This window comes from Canis lupus, chromosome 9 (assembly GCF_003254725.2).
Source record: "Canis lupus dingo isolate Sandy chromosome 9, ASM325472v2, whole genome shotgun sequence".
NCBI classification, from domain to species: domain Eukaryota; kingdom Metazoa; phylum Chordata; class Mammalia; order Carnivora; family Canidae; genus Canis; species Canis lupus.
The window spans coordinates 5,022,360-5,029,121 of NC_064251.1; positions in this window are offsets into that span (position 1 = coordinate 5,022,360).

Consider the following 6,762-nt stretch of genomic DNA (forward strand, 5'->3'; position numbering starts at 1 on the left):
AGGAAGGAAGGAAGGAAGGAAGGAAGGAAGGAAGGAAGGAAGGGAGGAAGGAAGAAAGAAAGAAAGAAGAAAGAAAAGAAAGAAAGAAAGAAAGAAAGAAAGAAAGAAAGAAAGAAAGAAAGAAAGAAAGAAAAAAGAACGAAAGAAAGAAGAAAGAAAGAGAGAAAACAATCGGGGTGGGCGGCTGCCTGGGCAGCTCGGCCAGTTGGGCGTCTGCCTTCAGCTGGAGTCATGATCCCAGGGTCCTGGGATTGAGCCCCATGTGGGGCTCCCTGCTCAGTGGGGAGCCTGCTTCTCCCCCTTCTTCTTCCCCTCTCCCCTGCTTATGCTGTCTCTTGATAGCTTTTTCTCTCTCTCAAATAAATAAATAAATAAACAAACAAACAAATAAATAAAATATTTTATAAAAGAAAATAATCTGGGGAAAACTTTCAACAGTGTAATCCAAATGTTCATTTTTTTTTCAAATGTTCATTTTTTTAAAAGATTCTATTTATTCATGAGAGACACAGAGAGAGGCAGAGGGAGAAGCAGGCTCCCTACGGGGAGCCTGATGTGGGACTCACATCCTGGGACTCCAGGATCATGCCCTGGGCCAAAGGCAGATGCTCAACCGCTGAGCCACCCAGGCGTCCCTGAGATGGAATCTCAAGCAGACTCCCCACTGAGCACGGAGCCCAACACAAGGCTTGAGCTCATGACCCTGAGATCACAGCCCAAGCAGAAATCAAGAGCCAGACACTCAACCAACTGAGCCGCCCAGGTGTCCCCAAATGTTCATTTTTCATGAAGCATCGCATTAAAACAGAACATGACTCTGTTGTTCCTGATCCAAAGCTGAGATTAACCACCCAGCCTGAGGACGCTTCTGGTGACAGTGGGTGCTCAAATCCTGGCTTCATCCTGGGACCGTCCATCAGGAACCGGCTGGATCTGGGGACTGTAAGGTGGCTCCCAAAAGGTTATCCCATATTCATCTTTCACAGCCCTTCCTCCCTATCTTATCAGTGAAGGGATAAGGGAAGTTCATAGGAACTTTGACATTGGGGCCTTGTGTGGGTGAGTGCTTCCAATTTTACATTTTGTGATTTCTTATCAGAGACTCCTCTAGTCGAGAAGGGCTGACCACACCGGATGGATCTAGTCCAGAGATAGGGATGCAAGGGCGAGCAGAGTCTGTCTCTGCCTCTCCGAGTTAAGTCTGGTGGGAGATAAACAATCACCCAACCAGTGGGGTCCAGTTGGGGACAGGCTAAGCTGCTCTAAGAGAAAGCCCCCAGCATCCAGTGCTTTAAGTAAGGTACAAGCCCATCTCTACCTTACCTGCATGTATAACAGAGCAGAGGTGGGTGGTCTAGGGCTGGCAGGTCCTCTGCTTCCAGAGCTCGGCCAGCGACTCAGGTGGTGAGTTGGCTCTTGCATCCTCAGCATGTGGCCTCCACCTCTGGATCCACAGCGGCTGTTCCAGTGGTTGTCATTTCCTGACAGTGGGCGACCTGGGGGAGGAGATGCCTGGGCACTGTACAGGTCACCTCTGTTCTCACTCGAAATATGAGAAATGTGGTCATGTGGCTGTATCAGCTGCAAGGAAAGCTGGGGCAGGACCCTAGCTGGGCTGGTTCTATCACTAAAAAGAAGAAAGGAGAAAGGATACAGGGTTCCAACTGGAGGTCTTTGCAAAATATAAATTTGCAAGTGTGACCAATGTATGAGAGAGAAGAACATATAACTGGGAAAGGCAATAGCAGGGGGGCCTCGGATCCAGTCAGAGAGGTCTGAGAAGGCTCTTCAGGGCCAACGATGAGTACGAGCAGAGTGGGTGGTAGGAGTGGCGAGAATAGCAGATGCAAAAGCCCTGTGGCAGCAGGGGACGAGGTGAGCGAAGAACTACATGAAACCAAAAAAATAAATAAATAAATAAAAGAACTACATGAAACCAGTCAGGGTGATGCCAATGGAAGAATAAAAAGATAAAGCTGAAGACACAGGGATGGGCGAGATCACAGGGCAGACCTTACAGCACTTGAGTCAAGAAGGTTTGTCTTTAATTTTAAAAGTGACAGGCAGCCACTGATCAGTTTTGAGGGGAGTCACCATCACGTCCGTAAATGTAAGTCTCCCTCCGGCTTATTTTTTTTTTTTTTTTAAAGATTTTTTTTTTTAATTTTTATTTATTTATGATAGTTACAGAGAGAGAGACAGAGGCAGAGACACAGGCAGAGGGAGAAGCAGGCTCCATGCACCGGGAGCCCGATGTGGGATTCGATCCCGGGTCTCCAGGATCGCGCCCTGGGCCAAAGGCAGGCGCCAAACCGCTGCGCCACCCAGGGATCCCTCCCTCCGGCTTATGTGGAGAATGGATTACTAAGTATTTTCCAAGTTTTTTTTTTTTTTTTTTTTTAGTATTTTTTATTTTATTTTATTTGTTTATTCATGAGAAATACAGAGAGAGGCCGAGACACAGGCAGAGGGAGAAGCAGGCTCCCTCCGGGAGCAGGGAGCCTAATGTGGGACTCGACCCAGGAACCCAGGATCATGCCCTGAGCCGAAGGTAGATGCCCAGCCACTGAGCCACCCAGGCATCCCCCCCCCACCTTTTTTTTTAAGATTTATTTTATGTATTTGTCAGAGAGAGAGAGAGACAGAGAGAGCACAAGCAAGCAGAGCCCCAGGCAGAGGGAGAGGGAGGAGCAGGCTCCCTGCTGAGCAGGGAGCCTGACATGGGACTTGATCTAAGGACCCTGAGATCATGACCTGAGCCAAAGGCAGATGCTTAACCTGCTGAGCCACTAGTTTCCAAGTTGTTGAATGAGGAGCGTCCAAAGCATAGACTCCAATCTATCAGGTGATTCTCACGACAAGTTAAGTGAAGGAGGTCCTGGATGAGAAAGAGATCACGGTGGAGGAACCCACAGGGAGGCCCTGCTGACCCAAGAGAGACCTGCGGCGGGTGAAGGGGCTGGGAGGGATGGTAGAGGTCTTTGGAAGGTAGAAAAGACGAAGCTTGTTACCCCTCTCCAGAACCCCCTTCCTCTGCTCTCCTCTTTGTTGTTGGTGGTGGTGGTTGGTTGGTTTTTTGCCTTCTGCAGTAGGCACACTAATAGTCCCCCAAAGATGCTAACATCCCATTCCCTAGAACCTGTGAATAGATTACTTTATATGGTAATAGAGACTTCACAGATGTGAAGTTAAGGTCCTTGAGAGGGAAGATTGTACTGCATGTCCTCAGCACCTGGGTGGCTCAGTGATCAGGTGTCTGCCTTCAGCTCAGGTCGTGATCCCGGGGTCCTGGGATCAAGTCCTGCGTCAGGCACCCCGCCTTGGGCCTGCTTCTCCCTCTGCCTGTGTCTCTGCCTCTCTTGTGTCTCTTAAATACAGCTTTATACTGCATATCCCATTGGGTCCAATGAATTTACAAGGGTCCTTATCAGAGGGAGGCAGGGGTCTCAGAGTGGGGAAGTGATGGGGGAACAGGGCTGGCTGAGGACAAAGCAGGAGCCTAGGGCAGCACATCGACAAGTCCGTGAAACAGGCAGAGGGACCTTCCTCTAGGGACTCAACTGCCTCGATGTTCATACTTTGCTGAGGGCGAAAGGCAATCCTAGCCCAACTCCCAGGATCCTGTGAATCTACTTTAACATATAAATTTCCTTTATCTCTAAACCCCCAAGGTACGTGTTGGCGATCACCCCCCAGGCACATGACCCACTGATGTACATCTGAAGGTCTCATGACTCAGATTTTATTAGGCGGTAATGAGTGAGCTTTTCCCAACATTAGCCAGCCCCCCCCCACCCCCCAGTCCTGGGAACCTTGCTTCCAAGATTCCTTAGAGACTTGCGCTCTCCCTAAACACCCCCAGCTCCCAGGGATATAATCAGCCACCCCTCACAGGCCTGGGGCAGCCGCTCTACCCACGGGGCCTGTCCCTGGGCTTTCATAAAACCACCATTTTGCACCAAAGACGTCTCAAGAATTCTTTCTTGGTCATCAGCTCTGGACCTCGTCCCCACAAACCTCACTTATATTCCGAAACTTCATCAGAAGGCTATGACGATGGAAGCACGGGTGAGAGAGAGAGACATTTGAAGATGCTATGCTGCTGGTTTTGAAGAGGGGGGCCAGGAGCAATGAATGCATGTAGCCTCTAGAAAGTGGAAAAGGCAAGGAAACAGATTCTCCTCTGGAACTTCCAGAAGGAATGCAGCCCTGCCAACACCTTGATTTTAGGATTTATGACCTTCCAGAACTGGAAGGTCATAAATTTCTGTTGTTTTAGGCCACTATGTCTGTGGTACTTTGTTACTGCAGCAAGAGGAAAAAAATACACCTGCTACCATACTCCATAATTATTCACTTACTGTGTTTGTTCATTTTTTAAATCTCTCTTCCCTTGGTAGATTGTACTCCTCCAAGGATAGGAGTTTTTGTCTTTATTTTTTCTTTTTTTTTTTTTTGTAACTAAAGTATCTGAAACACCTAAAACAGGCCTGGCAAATAGCAGGTGCTGAGTAAATGTTAACATATGGATAAGTGGATAGATGTAGAAAGGGAGGGAAAGAGAAGAGTAAAAGCTGACTTCTAGGATTTATTGGCTGGGAATCTTCTGGTCATGTTCACTTAAAAGGGAATAGAGGTGGTACAGTTCCAGGAGATCTGAGAAAACGAACATAGTACAGGGGATCTGGGGGATACAGATAGGAAAATGTGAAGGGAAGTGGTTTCCTTTTGTTTTAGAAGGGAATAAGGCTTGGGACGCCCGGCGGGCTCCGTCACTAGAGCATGTGGCTCTTGATGTCAGGTTGTGAGTTTGAGCCCCACGTTTGGTGTAATTACTTAAGAATAAAATCTCTAGGCAGCCCGGGTGGCTCAGCGGTTTAGTGCCCCTTCAGCCCAGGGCATGCTCCTGGAGTCCCAGGATCGAGTCCCACGTAGAGCTCCCTGCGTGGAGCTTGCTTTTCCCTCTGCCTCTGTGTGTGTGTGTGTGTGTGTGTGTGTGATGAATAAATAAATCTTATAAAGATTTATTTAAAAAATAAATCTTAAAAAAATAAAAATAAAAGATAAATATTACAAATAAAGATCTAAAAAAAAGAATAAAATCTAAAAAAAAAAAAAAGGGTGACAAGGCTTATGGTTAAGTAATTTGGGGGCGCCTGGGTGACTCAGTCCGTTAAGCATCTGACTCGCTTTTGGCTCAAGCCATGATCTCAGGGTTGTGGGATGGAGCCCCTCTGCAGCCTCCTACTCAGCTTCAGTCTGCCTGAGGTCTTTCCTTCTCCTTCTGCCTCTCACCACCCGTCTCCACTCAAGTCTTCTCTCTCTAAAATAAATAAATAAAATCTTTTAAAAAATAAAATAAATTAAAAATAATTTGACCTAGGCTATTTAACTTATGTGCTTTAAAAAATATGTATTTTTTTTTTTTTATTTAACCTGCCCCAAGGGGGCAGGCGGGGCAAGTAATTCTGGAAAGCCAGAAGCAGAAGGTGGATCAGGCTGCTGGGAGGGGGGGGGGGGATGGGGGGGGGATGGGAGATGGGGGAGATGGGGGTGGGGGGGCAGGGTTTTGAACTTTAGGATCATCAGCCTCCCTGCAGTGATGAGTCACAGTCTAGGGTTCCCTCAGGCCCAATGTCACAGCGGGCAGAGTCCCTGAAAGATATTTTCATTAGCCGGTAGTGGGTGTGTGAGAAGCACAGCACCTGCCAACCTCCCCAGTCCTGAGGCGGCTGATAACCAGTGACCCACATAGGCTTCCCCCTCCTTGCAATTCTTGGGTATCCGTCGACATGTACTGATAGCGTTCCCCTGGAGCCCACAACACTGCTCTGGACACCGGGAAATCTGAAGCCCTGAATCATACAGGATCCTGCCCGAGGAGGGGTCTCTAACCCAGTTAGGGAAGGCAGCCGGTTCACAGCCATAAATGAAACACAAGCAACTGTGCCTCGTAGCGCACGTGGCCGGGTCCCGGGGCGGAGGGCGCTGGTGACTGAGGTGATGGAGCAGGACTCCGCCGAGCAGATGCCACTCCGTCCGAGGGGAGCAGGTCCTTAAGGGAGCAGGTCCTTAAGGTCCTTAAGGGACTCCGCACGTGGAGGCGGAGGAAGGCCTTCCGTGACCGCGAGCAAAGCAGTAGCAGGCAGGAGTCCTTTGACCCGCTCAGGGAACCTTGCCCCAGGTGCAGGTTCGAGGGGACAGTCTGCGGATTAAAGGCCGGGCTCGGGTCCACGCACCACCTCCGGGGCGGTGCAAGCAACGCGCGGAAAGCGACCCCGCCCTCCACTTTTCAAATCAATCCCAGCTGGGCGTTCCAGCCCCGCCGGCCGCTCGGCCGTGTTAGCATAGAGACGCGGAGCTAGAGCGTCAGCCTCCTCGGCCGCAGACATTTTGGATCCTGGCAGAAAATTTGGAAGCGGCTGGGACCGCTATCAAGTCAGGCGGCGCCGCCCAAGAGCGTGAGAGCAGAAGAGCTCCCGGGGGAGCGACGGCAGCAAGCGGCGGAGCGGTTCGCGAGGCTTCCCCGGGCAGGACAAGCTTCGGGAGAGTTGCCCACCGCCGCGCCCTCACCTGAGATGGCGGCTCCGGGGACGCTCTAGGCCGCGTCTCGGCGCTGCCCAGAGGGGGCGGCGTCCTCGCCCCGGGCTCGGAGGCGGCTGATACGCCGGTGGCGGCGAGCGTGGGTCCCGCCCCAGCCCTCGGCGGCCGCCGCTGCGCGCACCCTCGGGGGCTCCGGCCTGTCCGCGCCCGCGCCGGGGG